Below are 20,279 nucleotides of genomic sequence, written 5' to 3'. Positions count from 1 at the left end.
GTTTTTCTAACACCATGGGTTTCATGCCCATGGTCTGTCTGAAATCATATTTTTCAACTCTGGATTTTTTCATCTGTGCTTATCTCAAGCATCTCTTCATCCATACATCCTAAAGTCTAATGGAAAATGTTGATCAGAGGAGCATCTGGGGAAACTCAGGAGATAGTAAGGAAGAAATTAGAGATTTAATCAGGGGATGGAGCGACGGCATAGTGAGTAGGGTACTTGCCTTGCACATGGCAGACCCAAGTCCCATCCCCAGAATTCCATATGGTCCCCCAGTCCTTATCAGGAATAATACTTGAGTGCAGAGCCAGGAGGAAACTCAGTGTGAACTCAGTGTGGCCCAAACCCCTACCCTCAATCCCCCCAAGAGATTTAATTATATTGACACCAAAGACATAACACAATGGCCATAGATCCAAGTTCCATCCCAGTACTCCATGACCCCTTCAAATGCCATATGATATAGTTCTTGAGGTTTTCAGAGCCACCCGGCATTGAACCTCCGGGCCCAGATGGTCAAGTATTGTTAAAGGAGCCTGAGAACACCTGAGCACTGCTTGAAAGCCTCCCCAATCTAAAAAAGATGAGATCATAGAAATAATAGGAGGTAGTCATACACCTTGAGAAAAGAAAAAGAAAATAAAAACAAATAGAAAAAGCCAAAGTGTGCAATAGGCTCACATGCTTTTCATTTAAAAAAACAAAAGACTAAAATTAACAAAATACACTATTGCCAAATAAAGGGAAAGACTACAGCCCAGCAGAGTTTAGGACTAAACTAACATTTTCTCTGGCAGTGAGATGCAAACCTTGTCAAAATGGTACTATAATGAGGAAAGCTATCAAATGTAAATAAATAAGGAGTAACTTGATGCAGATCATTATTCAATTTTCTTTGTCTTGAGAAATGTCTGGAGTGAAATTTCCAAGCTGGCTGTGATATAGACAAAAAACTACGGAAATGAAATTAAAAGAGTAAGATTAAATAAGAGTTAAGTCAAAACTGTATATTTAGGGGAGCGTTCCAGTAGAGTTTGGTCCAGGCAGTGCTAAATGAAAACTAGGATGCCATATATCATCAATATATCATCTGGTCTTTTTAAGATTATGGCTTGAAAGAGATTTTCAAGTATCAAGAGTCTAAAACAAGAACCAAAAAAGGATAATCAGCCTTTGACTTCTTGCTCACTGTTGTCCAGGAAAAAAAAAATCTCTTTCAAATGGTCCTTTCTCCTCTGGCATCTCCATACAGCAGGCCATGAATTGGATGGAGACAAAGAATGGGAAGAGATCAATTAGGACCAGGAAGTCATCCCTTCCTAAACACTGCCCACTCAAAATGAGTTCGCTGCCTCCTCAGCACCCCGAAGGCGTCCTGTGATTACTCATCACAGTTCTTTGCACATTTTCTTAGTAGTATCTGTTTATTTACATAGCCCATTTCCCCTGAGTATATAATAGTATCATGCTTTAGGATAAGATTGGACAGGATAGGAAAGGACGCAGTAACAAACTGAGATATCATCAGTTTTGCACATATTTTTCCAGTCATATAAAGCATGATAGAAGTCAGTAGGACTGTCCTCAGTCTGGCAGCCATGGGACTGGGTACCTTCCAGTCCCCTGGGGAACATTATCAGGTCAACACATCACTCTCCAGATCATGGGAATGTGCAAAAAGGGATGCTGGCACAGAAGTGTTGCAACCGATGACATATTCCTGTCTCACTACTAGATCTGGTTATGTTTGCAAGGGTCTGAGTGATATAAGTAACAGTCAATGGATTGAGGAAAGAGTGAAGAATTCAAGTCTGTGTGCACTGAGAGATTCCACCACTTCAATCTCATTTCTCCCTGTGATTCCAACTCCTGGAAAAGGGACAGGTGCCTACTAGGTACTAAATAAATGTTTGTTGCAACTGCACAGACTCTGCCTCATGAACTTAAGGGAAGAATTCACAGAGGATGAAATTAGGAAGTGGAGGAAAAATACCCCTTCAAAACTGTGATTCCAGGAAAGAGATTGGAGAAGCAGCAGGAGAGAGCACTATTAAGGAAAGCAAATGAATTAGTAAAGGGGGCTTGGAGAGATAGTATGTGGGTAGAACACTTGCCTTATACAATCATCCGGAACTGGATCCCCAGAACTCTTCTCCTGAATGCAGAGCCAGGAGTCAGCCCTGAGCACTGCCAGATATGGCCCCAAAACAAAACAAAAAAAAAAAACCCAAAAAAAAGGATAAGAATAGTCAATAGCATCACATGCCACAGAGGAAATAAATAAGAACATGACTGAAAACAGGCCATTAGATTGGACAATTAGGTCATTAATGGCTTTTCTCTGGTGCAGGCCAAATCTCATTATGGTGAGTTTTAAGAGGGAATCCAAATTGTTTCAGTGGAACTGAGTTTCATAGTATGAGTGTTGCTGGAAACAGATGGCTGTTTGAGATTTGTGGATGTTTTGTTTCCCTGAGATTTTTAACCCTAATAAAACTTCTTGCCATCAAATAGTAATCAGATAAACAGCTACAATTCAGCTTGCACTTGCTATGCACCCAAAATCTGCTAAGTACCTTACTCACATGATGGCTAATATCTACCAACCACCCTAGGAAGAGGCTATCATTGTATTCTGGTCCCACCAGTCATGCACACTGGTAAGGATTGGACTCCAGTTCTGCTTGGAGTTAGGGTGTATGTTCTTTCAGTCGTATCACGGTATTAGTCCTCCAGACATGCAATAATTAAAAATAGGGACTTGAAACCTAAGGCACTGCTTAAAGAATAACAAAATGTCAAGTGGAGCCATTCTCTCGTGTTGAATTAGGTCCTCCTTTACTTCAGAATTATTCTGTACCAAAATAAAGTGATTGCTACAGATATCCTGAACTGCTATTTTGAAATTATTCAAAGGAACTGATTATACAAGGTACAGAGTATTCAAAATTTCTAGTTCTTTGCTGTCTCAATTGCGTTTCATTATTACAGCCTTCTTTTACGTATATACATAATGACTGCTATCTATAAATTATTTTTATTTGGATCATCCTCAGATGTTATCTAGTACACAAAATTGTGAGCAGTATGGCATGATTAGATAATGACATTTTCACACTAAATGTACAATAAAATATATTGTATGCTTTTTAAATTTGGTAGAGAAAACTATGTCAAATGGATATTGGTCTAGCTACAATTGAATTGAAAGAATCTCTTTGGAAATTTCTCTTTGGGTTCAGAAGGAACTGTTAAGAATGACTTGAAAATTCTGTATTGACTATACTAATAAGCAAATACTCCAACCATTGTTTATTTATAACACAGAAATCATGTTCATCCTTGATTAGTGTGGTACCACAGTTCAAGAGCATTAATAATCCTTACAAGGCTAAGTCGATTTGCTCGAGCGGGCCCAGTAACGTCTCCATTGGAGACTTTGTTGTTACTGTGTCTGGCATATCGAATACTCTCGGTAGCTTGCCGGGCTCTCCGAGAGGGGCGGAGGGATCGAACTCGGGTCGGCCATGTTGGCCGCTTGTAAGGCAAATGCCCTACCCGCTGTGCTATAGCTCCAGCCCTAATAATAATCCCGTGGATTTTGTTCTGGAGCGATAGCACAGCGGTAGGGCGTTCGCCTTACAAGCGGCCAACATGGCCAACCCGAGTTCGATTCCTCCACCCCTCTCGGAGAGCCTGGCAAGCTACCGAGAGTATTCGATATGCCAAACACAGTAACAACAAAGTCTACAATGGAGACGTTACTGGGCCCGCTCGAGCAAATCGACGATCAACGGGAGGGCCTTTACCTTTACCTTTACAAGGCTAAGTGTTTTCTCTTACAATTCAATGCTTTGAAGCCACGTGGATGAACTCATTTTAAAAATGAGTTACAAATTCATAGTTCCATATACTTTTTCAAATAGCTTTTGTTTTCCCTAAAAAATTCACCTGAGTTTCTGGAAGAGGTATATTGACATATATTGCACCTTCATCTATTGAGTCAAAGATGTATATAGTTCATCAATTATAAATTTAATATTTCAAAGTTTATATATTATTGGGGGGACCCCAAATTATGTGATTATTATAAGAATCATTTCATGTGGATATTAAAAATGATTGTTAAAAACAAATATTAAGCAGCATATTAAAGGTGCATTTCATTGACTTACCAACTTTTTATTGAATGAGTACCTGAAATATTTATTATGTGGATCGCAATAAAATTTTCCTTATTTTCCGTGTATAGAAACATAGAAAAACAAAGCTAAATGAGTTTGCATGCAAAATATACAAAGTGATATGCTCACAGAAGCAAAATACAAAAGTCACAAACTTTGTATTCAATATCCAATTTAAAAAATAAACATATTCAGGTAACTCAGGACTATAACATATTAGTTCCAGTTTTCCTTAATTTTTAATATACTTATTTCTACTGTGTTTCTCTAGAAGCTTGATTTCCCACGCTAGTTCACAAATTTTTTCCTTACACTGTCCCTTTCCCTCCAGCTGAAATCTCAGTGAGTTGACTTCAAAGACAAAATGGAAATCACAGATCTGCATCTAATCAACTTTTCTTCTTAATTTTGTGTGACGAGAGTAATGTCACTTCCGGTGGTTGCTCCACCCCTTCAAGTATATTTTGGGGTCTACCCTTTCCACCACTTTCAGATGTTGCTGGTTGAGTTAATCTCTCTTTTGCTGTGGATTTAAAACCTAATGTCAAATATATTTAACACATATTTCCAGTATTTTCACCAAAGTTTCCCAACCATTTGGGGGGTTTTCAGAATATCAATTCTAAATTGTTTCCTTAAAACTGGCTTATATAAATAGTATTTTCTGGACACTTGCACATTCAAAACTGGTTTTCCGTAGTGTTCTAAACATGAAAGATTTTTTTTCTGAAATAGCTCTAGCTCAATCTATTCTTTAGTATCTTCTAAGAGTACTTCCACTGCTTTCTGAAATTGATTTGTATCATTAAGTAGTTGATGTCTAGCTTCATTCCACCATGAGTAATACAACGTTCTTACCTACTTGCCCAAGATATTATTTTTTACTTTAATTTAGTTTATGTCTTTTTGAGTATATTTATTCATAATCACACCAAATTGGAAGCCACTAAGATGATTTTCAATAGATAAATGAATAAACAAACCGGTGTATACACAAAATGGAACAGGAGGAACACTGTTGTATACATAAACTGGAACCTGGAAACATAAAATGGAAACTGAGGACATTGGTGTTGGGAAATGTTCACCGGTGAAGGTATGGATGCTAAAATATTGTATGACAAATCCAGTCATAAACAACTTTGTGACTGTGTGTTTCATGGTGATTCAATTCAATTCCTCATTTTATTTATTTATTTTATTTTGCTTTTGGGGTCACACCCAGCAATGCACAGGGTTTACTCCTCGTGGTGCTCAGGGGATCATATGGAATGCTAGGAATCGAACCTGGGTCAGCCGTGTGCAAGACAAACGCCCTATCTGCTGTGCTATCACTCCAGTTCCCATTTTATTTTTTGAGGAGTTTCCTTCAGCTGCATTTTTCAATAATTTGTGTTTTATCTAATTTAGTCTTCATTTCTGAAATAATCTTTTCTTTTATTATTTCTGCTAAACCCCAATTTACCTCTTCCTCTAATTTATTCATCCCTTCCTGCTGTCCAGTCCCTAGTCCTGGTTTTTCAGCTTTGCGCACCTTCATGAAACCTGCTATTACACCATATTTTTTATAATTCACGAAAGAATAAGTTACCATTATTTATCTTGCTTCTTAGCAATAGTTTTATGGTTCACTTGTCTTGTCAAAAGGCAGTTTTTCCTATTTGTTTTCACAGTTTGAAGTTTACATATCTCTGTTTAAAATCCCTGCCAACTCCTTTCTGCTATTGTTATTCATCTTTGAATGAGTTTTGTTTTCCTGAACAAGATATCTGCGAAAGCTACAAGGGGTAGAAAGAACGGAGGAGTTCCCTTCTTCCATCTGTTCAGTCTGTTGCATCAAACTACTTCTTTCAGAGCCAAGGCTCTGTTCACCTTCACTGCCTTTGTCTTTCATATCTACTGATGTGAACAGTTCCTTAACAGCCACTGCAACACAGAACATCGCTCTTACCTGACCAGAAAATAGTCTCCTTTGTTGACTAATTTTGGCTTGAAACTTTTAGTGATCTGTCTTTGGTGTCTTTGGTGTGACCTCCAGGTCTTTCCCATTGCACCATAATACCACACTTTGCTGCATCTCATTTAAGGTGAACAACATTCTATTTTGGTCAGAATGGAGTTGGGTCCCAAAGGGTTCTATGCAAATGGGCTCATTTACTTGGATTCCCTGAATTCTTTTTTTTATAGTGTAGTCATTCAGGAGGGGAAACTCATCTTCTAAATGTTATATTTTCTATGATTCTCTATGACTGATATCCTCATCATCATCTTTCTCACTGGTTACCTCTGAAGTTTCTTTGTCTTCTTGCTTTGGAATCTATTTCTTTCAGCAGCCTAAATTTATAATTTATTGTTAAGAGAAGGAAAGTTGCCTGATTTCACTGAAAATAAAATCTATCAAATATTTTTTATTCAATTTCTTGCTCTGCATAAAGCCCAAGGAGAAACATGAGAAAGAGTTAGACTAAGATTCTACCATATTTTCTTAATAGGAAACTCAAAAACTAGTTTCTGTTTGTCTTCATAGAGTTCTGTGTTGAAGAGCTCCAATGTTGTCATAATTGGATTTCTTAACCTGGTGAACTCTTCAGTTTAGACTGTAATTTTCAGCATTAGCCAACATGAGAGAAATGTCCACTGAAGAATGACAAGTCAACACGTTGAATGTTCTGTGTGTATTACACAAAATAAAAGCACAGTAAGTCACCTAAAAGCACAAAAGTAATTGTAAGCAGCCAGTTTCCTGTGGATAAAACAATGATTAAAAGGCATAGGAATATAAGGAACCCTGATCACTGAGATATTATCGTGGAAATTAAATAAATAACCAGCTACATAGACTCTAAGTGAAATACAAAAGTAGGTTTAGAAGAAGCCCTCAGTGAATAAAAATTGCTCTTTATTTTGGTCAAATTCATGAATACAAGTGGAAAAACAAAATGAACATTCTTCCTTGCAAACTGTCATACCAGATGTTACAGCATGGGATTATTATTTTTTATTTAATTATAACAACTCTTGAAGATGAATGCAGCAATTTAGTGTCAGGAAAGTTAACAAGGGGACCACAATGATAGTACAGCTAGTAGGGTGTTTGCCTTGCATTCGACCTACCCATGTTCGATCGTCAACATCCCAAATGGTCCCCTGAGAGCCACCAGGAGTAATTCCTGAGTGTAGAGCCAGCAGTAATCCCTGAGCATTGGTGGATGTGATGCGGAAAGGAAAGGAAAGGAAAGGAAAGGAAAGGAAAGGAAAGGAAAGGAAAGGAAAGGAAAGGAAAGGAAAGGAAAGGAAAGGAAAGGAAAGGAAAGGAAAGGAAAGGAAAGGAGTCAACACAGTCTTGAGAATCAGACTCTTGAACTGTGTGAGCCAAGGGATTGGAGAGCCACAGCAATAGAGGACCTTGAGACATTGGTGGGCGGACACTTACTGGTGTTGTGTTGGAACATTATATGCCTGAAAGTACTATTAACAGTACTGTAAATTATAATGCTCCATAATAAGAAATTCAGGGTTTCCAGCTTTTAGGAGATAGGAGGAAAATACACCAGGTAGGAAGCTAGGTACCTAAATAAAAAATGGAGGGGGACGGGGGGAGAGAGAAAATCTTCATATCCAAGATCATTCATCAAGCAAATGTCAGCGTTAGAACTCCAACCTGGTATTTCTGGTATTTCTGGGAGTTATACCCATATTCATTTTGCTGCACCACTCTGCCTCTGTTCAATAAGAGAAAGAATATAATTGAAGTCCAAAGCTTGGCACAAGAAAACTTAAAGGAGATAGCAACTTAAAGCAGTGGGAGGTCTGAGGGCCAACTGTTGGCTCTAACCAGATATAGAAAAGTGTAAATAGTATAATGGCAGCAGGAACACAGAGGGAGAAAGAAAGGCAGAAACCATATTCATTAAGATTTTTTAATGCAATTGCTTCAACAAGCTGGAGAGGCATTTAAAACTTGAACAACTAGGTGCATCTGGTTTCACCCCCTGACAGAAGCCCATTTTGACCAAGTGGGAATTAAACTCACAAATGTAAGAAACTAGAATAGTTCATCAAATCTCTTCCTGCTGTTATGAAAAATAATGTTGTGATCTGGAATGAGATTAAATCTCTCAAAAATCAAATTTGGGTTAAAAAAGAGAGAGAGAGTGGCAGGCTAACTAGTGGACCAGAGGGAACAGAAGTATCAGTTCTAATGCTGAGAAAATGGTTTGCAAAAGTCTGATGCTTCATGTCACTGAAACACTATTAAAGTTAAATCAGCTCCAAACATTAGAAGGCATTGGCTGCAGGCCCTTCCCAAATAACAAACAACACCGCCGAAGACTCAATAGTCAGAATATCACAGGCAGCATTTTCATCTTAAGTCAACTTTGAAAGAGTCCCACTGGGAGTGAACTTGCATGTGTGTGTTTGGTCTTGGCTACCATGTAGTGTCCCCCTAATAAGATGACATTTAAAAAAAAATAGTATGAGACTAATATCCAAGGTCAAGGAAAACAGGGACCAGGAGGACTCGTCGAGGGATGGAATCTACCACAAGTGTGTGTGGGGTGGAGGGTAGGTAAGATAGAGAAGGGACCAGTATGACAATAATAGTTGGAAATGATCATGCTGGACAAGAACTGAGTATTGACAGTAGGTAAAGGGATATGCACAATAACCTTTCAGTATCTGTATTACAATCCACAAGACTCAAAAGGAGGGGGGTGCAGAGGAGAGGGAGAGAGGGGGAGAGGAACAGAGGGGAAAAGAGAAAGGGGGAGAGGGAGGAGGAGGGAGAGAGTGAAGAAAAGTGCCTTCTCTAGAGTCAGGCTGAGGGCAGAGGAGTTGGGGGGTCCTGAGAAGGAAGCTGGGAACATTGGTGCTGGGAAATGTACTCTGGTGAAGGGATGGGTATTGAAACACTGTATGACTGAAACTCAATCATAAACAGCTTTGTAATGGTCTATCTCATGGTAGCACTGTAGCACTGTCACCTGTTGTTATCAATTTGCTAGAGCGGGCACCAGTAACGTCTCCAATGTGAAACTTGTTGTTACTGTTTTTGGCATATCGAATACGCCATGGTGAGCTTGCCAGGCTCTACCGTGCTGGAAGAATACTCTCGGGAGCTTGCCTGGCTCTCTGAGAGGGATGGGAGAATCGAACCCAGGTCAACCGTGAGCATCACTGGGTGTGTCCCAAAAAGCAAAAAATTTAAAAAAAACAAATAAAAAAAAGAAAGAAAATGGATGCATTATAAAAGATGACATGATTAGCAGGCTTCAGCTTTTCTCTTTATTTTGTCTTTTCTTAGCCACCTTCTAAGGGGAAAAATTGAATAAAAGATTAGTCTTTTAAAATCTAAATTACAGGCTGGAGTGAAGTACAGACAGTTAGGTTCTTGCCTTGCATGGAGCCAACCCAGGTCTAATCCCCAGCATGTGGCCCTCTGAGTCCTACCGGAAGTGATTTTTGAACACAGGTTCCTGGTCAATGCTTATAAATATTCATTACATGGAGTACATCCCTCTCCAGTCTACTGCAATTTTCATGATATACATTGCTATATTTCATGGTGTCCTACAGGTGTGTGGGTTTCTATTCAATTTTTCTTTATTTTTTTCCACAAAATGATAGCTCTCTGGAGCTGCTCAAATCAGATATACATGATACATATGATGGGGCCCTTTTCTTGAAAGAGGATAATAATAATAATGATAGAAGAAAAATCCCAAGTTTGATGGGGAAAAAATTGTAATCTACATTTCCAAGAAGCTCAGTGAATTTTAGCACCAAAGATATTCACAGCTATATTTATAATCAAAATCTCATAAATCTTAATACATTTATCCTAAAGTAGAAAAAGACAAGTAACTTCTCACATAAAGAGTCTTCAATAAACAATGAGGTCTCATCAGAAGCCAGGAAGATGGAAGGCAGACAAGTGACTTATTCGAAGTGTAGAAAGATTTGTCAACCAAGAAACCTGTATCTGGAAAAACTAACCTTGCAAAAGATAAAGATGAAAAACAAGACAGTCCCAGACATGACAAAACTAAGAGAATTTGTCACTAACAGAGATATTCTATGAGAAATGCTTATGAATCCTTCAAGCTGAAATGCAAGGACAGAAGATAGCAATCCAAGTTCCTGCAGAGAAGTAAAGAGACAAGGAAATAAAGGTCATGCCATGAATAAAAAAAAAGACAGCATAAACGTATACTTTGATTCTAACATTTCCCTCCATTTAACTTAAAAGATAACTGCTTATAGCAATAATTGAAATTTTTGATTGTAATATAATATATTGTCTTGTCATTTATATAGCACAACCAGCCCCCAAAGGAGAAAATGGACATATCTAGAAATAAAACTTTGATATAATCTTACAGTTGGTTTCGTAATCTGCAGAAGTCCTAAGCAAAAAGACTACATTTCCCTTGGCATGCAGATCCTGAGCTCTTTGGAGGGGAGAAATGTGTAGCATGTCACTGTCTGAGCTTAAGAGCTCTGTCACCTGTGTCCTTATTGATGAGCCTTCTAGGAACATGCTACTCTGTACCTTATCCCTGGGTCTCTCTAGGAACATACCTCAGGGATTTTGTCTACCAGGCTTCTTTCTGAACATGGCCATAGTCATATGTGCATGGGTTAGGAGGGGGAGTAGGGATGAGAGAGAGAGACAGAGACAGAGAGAGAGAGAGAGACAGAGAGAGAGATTCATCCCTTAATGTTTATTTTTTAGTTTGGGTTTGTTTGGGGACCACACCCCAGATATTCTCAGTGTGTACTCCTGGCTCTGCACTCAGGGATCACTCCTGGCAGGATTTGAGGAGCCATATAGAACACCAGGAATAAAGCCAAGATGGAACACATCCAAGGTAAGCACCTTACTCACTGCACAATCTCTCCAGCCTCCACGGGCCCAGGGAGATAGTGAATATCTGCCTGATATTTGTAAGGTCCTGAGTTCTATCCCTGGCACCACATAACCCCAAAGCAAGCATGGTGGTGACCCTCTGCCTCTGCTCATTGTAGGGCCCAAGCAACACTGCCTCACCACACTAAGCTCTGACCAGGAGGCCAGCAAGCCAAGAGAGGCCTCTATTGCTTTTTTTAAAAAGTTATTAGCCTTTTTTTTCTGTTGCTACCTAAAAACAGAATAATAAAATTCAACACAACAAATTAGTTTAATCTAACTTACACTTATTAATTTTTTACAAATAAGATACTATGTCAATTATGACAGATAAAAATGATTCCTTGAGTGCAATTAAATATTCTGGTATTTCAGAATAGATGCCTAGAGAATATGCTTCAAATTATAATTATGCAATGTCCTGTTATAGAACTACATAAATACATTAAATAATTATACCATATCACATTATAATATGCATAAACTGTAATTAATATTGTAATTGTATTTTCTGAAGCAAAAATATATGTCTGGTGAAAAAAGTTTTGTAATTCAGATATATTAAATAATTAAAATTTAAGTAGTCTTTTTAAAATTGAATCATCATGAGCAACACAGTTTTAAAGTTGTTCATGACTGAGTTTCACTCATACAATATTCCAACACCCATCCCTTCACCAGTTCACATGTCTCCCACCAATTTCCCAGTTTTAAACAAAGTTAGATGTAGGAAAATTTCTTTAATAGGAGCTGTTGTAGAAAATCCAGAATAAACAGGGTATATTATCTAAATGAGCAAAAGTACTTGAAAGGAGGCCTTTAAAACATTCTACCAATAACCCACATGGTGATTCTTCAGCACAATCATGCAAATTCCATTTCACAGATGAAGAAAATCATACTCAGAAAGCTTAACTAGTCAATGATTTGATTCCATTGGCAAAAAAAAAAGTAACATTTAAAAGATGAAAATACATCAAACTAGAGAGTTTCTGCAATACAGGGAAAAAAGATCAATGTAAAAAAAAAAACACCCAACTAGGGGAGGGAGAAATAATACAGTGGGAATAGTACCTGCTCCTCGCCATGACAATGCTCCGGGTTGCCACACTCAAACGCCTCCTCCAGCTTCTGACTGACCATGATCCCAGAGGCACACATACCAATCTTGGAACCCAGGGGCTTCTGGCAGTAATCCCTCTAGGTTTATTACTAAAATATCAGAAATCCAAATTTGCGTGGCCATTATTGTGGGCCACATGACATCATATGCTCTTCATACTCAGAAATAGAAAACAAATTTTCTAATGATGTCTTTGTGGCAGGTCTGAATGTTGGGGAAAATTCCAGACAACAATGTTAGGTCCTTTGCCATAATATTGAATGTGTTCAACGAAGAGAGAGAGAGAGAGAGAGAGACAGTAAAGTAGAAATCTGCCACACAGGCGAGGGGTGGGTGGGAGGGGGGTATACTGGGGTTCTTGGTGGTGGAAAATGTTCACTGGTAAAGGGATGGATGTTTGATCATTTTATGACCGACCGAGACTTGAACTGAAAGGCTTTGCGACTGTTCTCATAGTGATTCAATAAATAAATAAATAAATTTTTAAAAAATAATAATAATACAGTGGGTAAAGCATTTGCCTTGCATATGGCTGACCCCAGTTCAACCCCTTGCACCATATATATAGTCAACAGAACACTATCAGGAACTGTCCTTGAGTGCAAATCCAGGAGTTGGCCCTGGGTGTGGTCCAAATAACAAAATAAAACAAAAAAGTCTACTGAATAGGAGAAAATATTCACATACAATATATTAAATATAGGGCTAATATCCAAGATACATTAAGCATTCACAACTCAACAAAAACAATTCAACCAAAAAAAAAAACAGACAAATAAACGAAGAACAAAATACCCAACCCCATGGAAAAATGGAGAGAAGAACTGGATCAACACTTCTCTAAAGAATACATACAACTGGCAAATAGACATACGAAAAGCTGCATCATCACTGATTATCAGGGAAATGCAAATCTAAACAACAAAGAGCTATCACCTCACACCAGTGAGAATGGCCTATATGAGTTGATGGGGTGTGGTATAAAATGAACCCTCATGGCTAAAGATGTCTCACAAACAAGCACTTGCCTTGTTTGTGAGAACCCTAGCACCACAAAAAAAAAGAAAAAGGAAAATGACTCTCCTCCACTGTTGGTGAGAATGTCATCTGGGCCAGCCTCTGTGGATAACGGTATGAGTACTCAAAATATTAAAATGAATACTACCAGATGATGGGCTGGAGCGATAGCACAGTGGTAGGGCGTTTGCCTTGCTAACATGGCCGACCCGAGTTCGATTCCTCCGCCCCTCTCGGAGAGCCCGGCAAGCTACCGAGAGTATTCGATATGCCAAACACAGTAACAACAAAGTCTCCAATGGAGACGTTACTGGGCCCACTCGAGCAAATCGACGAACAACGGGAGGGCCTTTACCTTTTACCTTTACCAGATGATCCAGTAAGTCCAATCTTTGGCATCTACCTCAAGAATACAAAAACTGGTCATTTGAAAAGATATCAAAAGAATAGTTTACAAACTATTGACAATAACTGAGATAAAATAACAACCCATGGGCCCTAAAACAAATGAGTAAATGATACATTCCGTTCTGGCATCTTGCATCCCAGCTCAGATTACCTCAATTTTCTTCCTTGACTTTGGGTCTCTCTCTCTGTCCTCCCCCGCTCATAAATATCCAAATAAAACTTTTTAAATGTGGGTAAAGGGCAAGATAGTGCAGGGAGTAAGGCACTTTCCCTGCATGCAGTCAACCTAAATTCAATCCCCAACACCACATATGGTTCACCTGAGTACCACCAGGAGAGACCCTAATCACAGAGCCAAAGTAATTAAGCCCTGAATACCACTAGCTGAGGCCCAAAAACAAGCAAACAGTCTCTGTAGTGTGAGATATCTCATTGTTTCTTTGATTTCTATCTCCCTGATGATTCGCGATGTAGAGCATTTTTCTCATGTGCCTTTTGGCCATTTGTATTTCTTTTTTTGAGGAAGTTTCTGTTTATATTTTCTCCCCATTTTTTGATGGGTACAAGGTTTCACTGTTGGTAGGAATTGCGACTGGTATAGCCTTTCTGGATAACAATATGGGCATTCCTTAAAAAACTAGAAATTGAACTTCCATATCATACAGCAATACCACTTCTGGAAATATATACCAGAGGTGCAAAAAAGCACAGTAGAAATGACATCTGCACCTGTATGTTCATTGCAGCACTGTTCACAATAGACAGAATCTGTGGAAACAATCCGAGTGCCTGAGAACAGACAACAGTTAAAGAAACTTTGATACATCTACACAATGGAATACTATGCAGCTGTTAGGAAAGATGAAGTCATGAAATTTGCTTATAAGTGGATGAACATGGAGAGTATCATGCTAAGTGAAATGAGTCAGAAAGAGGGACAGATATAGAATAACTGCACTCATTTGCGGAATATAAAATAATACGATATGAGACTGACACCCAAGAACAGTAGAGATGAGGGCCAGGAGTATTGCTCCACAGCTGGTAGACTGCCTCATGAGCTGAGAGAGAAGACAGCTGGGATAGAGAAAGAATCACTAAGTCAATGATGGTTGGAGGGATCACTCGAGATGGGAGATGTGTGCTGAAAGTAGATAAAGGACCAAACATGATAGCCTCTCAGTATCTGTATTACAAACCATAATGCCCAAAGGTAGAGAGAGAGTAAGAGGGAAATTGTCTGCCATAGAGGCAGGGGGGAGGTGCAATGGGGGTGGGGGATACTGGGGATACTACTGGTGAAAAATGCGAACTAGTGGAGGGATGGATGCTCGATCATCATATGACTGAAATTCAAACACGAAAGCTTTGGAACTATATCTCATAGTGATTCAATTAAAAAAAACTCTGCATAAAAGAAAAACAAGCAAATGCGCAACACGTAGATAAAGAAATAGTGGTAAGTCACGGCGGTCACTGCCTCAGAGCTTATTGGACAGTCAGGTATGAGCTGGTGGTGATGGGGCAACTGCGGCCTCATGGGATGGGGGGTGGAACCGGCACATCCTAATTGCTTCACCAAGGCCACGAGTTGCACCCCACAAGCGGCTCTTCTGCATGGCCATGGCCCCAGAGGCACACAAACCAATCTCGTAACTATCTGGCTTTTGACAGAAATCCCTCCAGACTTAATCAGTAAAATATTAGAAATCCAAAATTGTGCGGCCACTGGTCTTCATAACCAGCAATAGAAAACAAATTATTTCACAATGCCTTTTCAGTAGGTCTGATTGTTGGGGGGAAATTCTAAATAATAATGGTGCATCTTTTGTCAAAGTAATGAATGTAATCAAAGTAGAGAGAGAGTTAAGTGGAAATCATCTGCCTTACAGGCATCAGGAGGGGTGGGATGGGGGGTATATTGGGGTTCTTGGTGGTGGAAAATGTGCACTGGTGAAGGGATGGGTGTTTGATCATTGTAAGACCGAGACTTAAACCTGAAAGCTTTGTAACTTTTCTCACAGTGATTCAATAAATAAAAAAAAAGACATAGTGGTACGAGGCTAGAAAGATAGTACAGGGGTTAAGGTGGATGCCTTACATGGGGCCAACTCTAGTTCAATTCACAGCATCACCTGGTCCTGGGCACTGCTTGGTGTGGCTTGGTATTGCTTATCTCTGCAAGACCTGAAGCAGTGACTTACTAAACCCCTCCAAAAAAATTGTAGCAAATACATAAACAGGTTTGTATCACGATCACAACCATCCTGTTATTCGTCGATTGCCTCAAGCAGGTCCCAGTAATGTCTCCTAGCCCTGAGATTTTTAAAAATGTGCCATATTCAAGGCTCTTTCAGAGTTAGGAGAATGAGACCCATCATTGTTACTGGTATTTGGCATATTGGGTACGCCACGGGGAGTTTGCCATAATCTGCCATGTGGGCAGGTTATATTTGGTAGCCTGCCAGTTTGTCCAAAGTAGGAATGAGATAATAAGATGTCCCAGCTTCCGGGAGCTGGGTTTTATAGTCTCTGAGTCTTGGCCATTGATGGAATTACACGGTGCCAGGGGGCCAGTTGGTGGGTGTGACCCCAGCCTACTGGAATTTGGAGGATCTGGGTGGAGGATGCTCAGCCCCGATCCGAGTAGGCTTGGAGATCTCAGCCCCGGGACCCGCATGCCTTTGTTTGTATGTACACATTAAAAACCCATACATAATAAAATGCTATTCAGCTATAAGAAAAACATAAAATACAGCATTTTGCCACAACTTACAAAAACTGGAAGGGGTCATGTTAAGTGAAATAAGACAGAAGGGAAAAGACACAAATTAGATATTGCGCTCGTAGGTGGTATATATTGAAACAAAGCAAGGAAATACACAATGTCTGTTGAAAACAAACCCTTAAACCAAACTTTTAGAGTGCCCTGCCACAGAGGCAGGGAGGGATGGGTGAATGGGGAGTGGGAGGGATACTGGGATCCGTGGTGGTGGGAAATGGGCACTGGTGGAGGGATGGGTATTTGATCATTGTATAATTGAAACCCAAGCACAAAAAAGTGTAAGTCTACAACTGTACCTCATGATGTCTCACTACTAAAATTTTTTTTAAAAACCCTTAAACCCTGAAAACAGAATGGAAGTTACCAAGAATGGGGTGTGACTAGAGCATACAAGAAGGGATCGAGGGACAATGGTGGAAGGCAAAGGTGGTAGGTGTGGTACAATAAGATTATATGCCTACAGAATTGTCACTGTCACTGTCCTCCCATTGTTCATCAATTTGCTCAAGCAGGCCTAGTAACGTCTCCATTGTGAGACTTCATTGTTATTGTGTTTGGCATATCAAATATGTCACGGGTAGCTTGCCAGACTTTGCCATGCGGGTGAGATGCTCTAGGTAGCTTGCTGGGCTCTCCGAGAGGGGCGGAGGAATCAAAGACGGCTCAGCCAAGCTGGCTGCACACAAGGCAAACGCACTACCTGCTGTGCTATCACTCCAGACCACCTACAGAATTAATATCTAAAAATATTAACACAAGCGGCCGCGCGACACATCATAAGACACTAAATACCTGTCTTCTGGAATTGTCGTACCATATTTGATAGGGTTCAAATATGGTAACACCTACAAGGGGGATTAGAGGTCACCCCAAAAGCCTCTATACCTCTCGGAAAGACTGGCAAGCTACCGAGAGTATTCTGCCCGCACGGAAGAGCCTGGCAAGCTATCCGCTGTGTATTCGATATGCCAAAACCAGTAACTACAACTGGTCTCATTCACCTGACCCTGAAGGCTTCACCGACATGGCAGCACTGAGAAGGATGAGAAAGGAGAGGCCGACAAAATCTCAAGGCCGACCTAGGCTGCCACAACGAAGGAAGACAAAAATGATCGTCTGTACTTTCAATGCACGTACGCTAGCATCAGATGCATCCATCGAGGACCTGATGGTACAAGCGCGAATGATCAAGTACGACATCATTGGTCTGACCGAGACAAGAAGGCACGAATCTCACCATGCCGTTTTCGACACTGGAGAAGAATTGTTCCTCGGAACATGCGATAAAAGAGGTGTTGGAGGCGTTGGTGTCCTTGTCAACACAAACTTGGCCAAGAGCATTGATTCATTCGAATGCCTAACAACCCGAATCGGACGTTTACATTTGAATAGATGTGGCTCACTGCCTGCAGTTTCTATCTTCGTTGTCTACGCACCAACATCTCATTATGATGAAAGAGAAATCGAGAAGTTCTACATGGAGCTAGAGAAGTTCTATAAAGAAGACCACACCTTCTACAAGATCATTGTGGGTGATTTTAATGCCAAGATAGGACCGAGAAGATCAGCTGAAGAACTTCACATCGGAACCCATGGCCTAGAATGGAACGAACAGGGTGAGAGACTGTCTGAGTTCATCATGTCGACCAAGACCATTCATGGTAACTCACAGTTCCAGAAGGCAGAATCTAAACGATGGACATGGGAGTCTCCCGGTGGACGATTCCACAACGAAATAGACCACATCATATTCAATCGACGGTTTTGCCTGACTGATGTCGCTGTTGTCCCCAAATTTCGAACGGGATCGGACCACCATCTCCTTCGTGCAAAATTCTACTTCACAGAGCGGGGAGAAAGGGCTGCAAAGTTCAAAAAGAGAACTCCCAGAACGACCACCAACTGGGAACTCTTTGGTACTATTGCGGCAACATGGGAAGATGCCATTGTTGACAACATTGACGAGGAATACGATCGACTGGTTCAGCACCTCCATGAATGTGCGAGGAACGCCAAGAGAGAGATAGCCACAAAAAGTCGCCTATCTTCGAAAACTCTTGAGCTAATTCGCCAGCGTGGTTTGGCGCATGCCTCAGGCAACCGCAAGCTAACGTCCGAGCTTGCAAAGCAGTGCAGAGATGCGATCAAGGAAGACCTCAAAGAGAGAAGAGCAGAAGTACTGGTAGATGCGGCAGAAGCCGGGAAAAGTATTCGTAACGCCCGCCTGTCCTTCGCCAACTATAAGACCAAGATGACTGCCCTCCGACGTCCTGATGGATCCATCACATCCTCCAGAACGGCAATGGAGAAGATTATCCATGACTTCTACTCAAATCTCTTTGATAGCCATGTCCACTTGCCGACATACCAAATTCCACAGGATGGGTATGTCGTTCCCAACGTTCTCCCTTCCGAAATCCGACACGCCATTTCGTCAGTAAAGAAGCAAACAGCACCCGGCCCAGACAAGGTCAGACCTGAACACCTGAAGAACCTGCCGTCAGTACTCATCAATACACTGGCTCGGCTCTTCACTCGCTACCTGTCTGAATGCAAGGTTCCATCTCAATGGAAAACCAGCAGGACCGTACTACTGTTCAAGAAGGGAGACATCCATGACATTGGCAACTATCGCCCGATCTGCCTATTGTCTGTCATCTACAAGTTGTTCACTCGAGTCATCCTGAATAGGATTGGCAGAACACTAGATGAAGGACAACCATGTGAGCAAGCAGGGTTCCGCAAAGGATTCAGCACCATCGACCATATCCACACGATAACCAAGCTCATTGAGGTTTCTCGGGAGTTCAAGATGCCGCTCTGCTTAACGTTCATTGATTTAAAGAAGGCCTTTGATTCTGTTGAGACGGAAGCGGTCATTGAAGCCCTAGCCAATCAGGGCATTCAAGCCCAATACATCAGGATCCTCCGTGAGCTGTATTGCGGATTCACTACCAGGATCTCACCATTCTACAAAGAAGTGATCGTTGATGTCAAGAGAGGGGTGCGGCAGGGTGATACCATTTCACCAAAACTCTTCAGTGCCACCCTCGAGAACATCATGCGACGACTGGAATGGGAAGGAAGGGAGTGAAGATAGATGGTCGGCAACTACACCACCTCCGCTTTGCTGATGACATTGTTTTAATAACACCAAACATCAGCCAAGCGGCACAAATGCTGGCCGACTTTGACCGTGAGTGTGGAAAGGTAGGACTACAGCTGAATCTTACGAAGACAATGTTTATGAGAAACAGCCTTGTTCCTGACGCCCCATTCGCTCTCAATGGAACGACCATCTCCGAATGCAACAGCTATGTGTACCTAGGTCGAGAGGTCAACATGACAAATGACCTGGCACCCGAGCTGCGCAGGAGGAAGAGAGCGGCTTGGAACGCCTTCAAGAACGTCGAAGAAATAGCTAAGAGGACGAAGAACCTCCGGCTCCGGGCACATCTCTTTGATTCCACTGTTCTTCCTGCATTAACATATGCCTCAGAGACCTGGGCCCTACGCAAACAAGATGAGAACGCCATTCAGGTCTCCCAAAGAAGAATAGAAAGAGCTATGCTTGGAATATCACGTTTCACTCAAATGAGAGAACGAATCCGGAGTTCTGACATCCGTCGACGATCAAGGATCAGGGACGCTGTCTCATTTGCCAAGGTGTCGAAAATCAGATGGGCTGGTCACGTAATGAGATTTAAAGACGACCGTTGGACTAGAGCTGTTACTGATTGGATTCCACGGGATGTCAAGAGACCGCGTGGCCGCCCACCTACCAGATGGTCAGACTTCTTTGTCAAGATCATGAACAATCGGTTTGAGGCCCTCCATGTTCCCGGA

The sequence above is a fragment of the Sorex fumeus genome, unplaced genomic scaffold, assembly GCF_029834395.1.
Source record: "Sorex fumeus unplaced genomic scaffold, SorFum_2.1 ptg000094l, whole genome shotgun sequence".
Lineage (NCBI taxonomy): Eukaryota > Metazoa > Chordata > Mammalia > Eulipotyphla > Soricidae > Sorex > Sorex fumeus.
The sequence above is the reverse complement of the archived record's forward strand: the minus strand, read 5'-3'. Positions refer to the sequence as shown.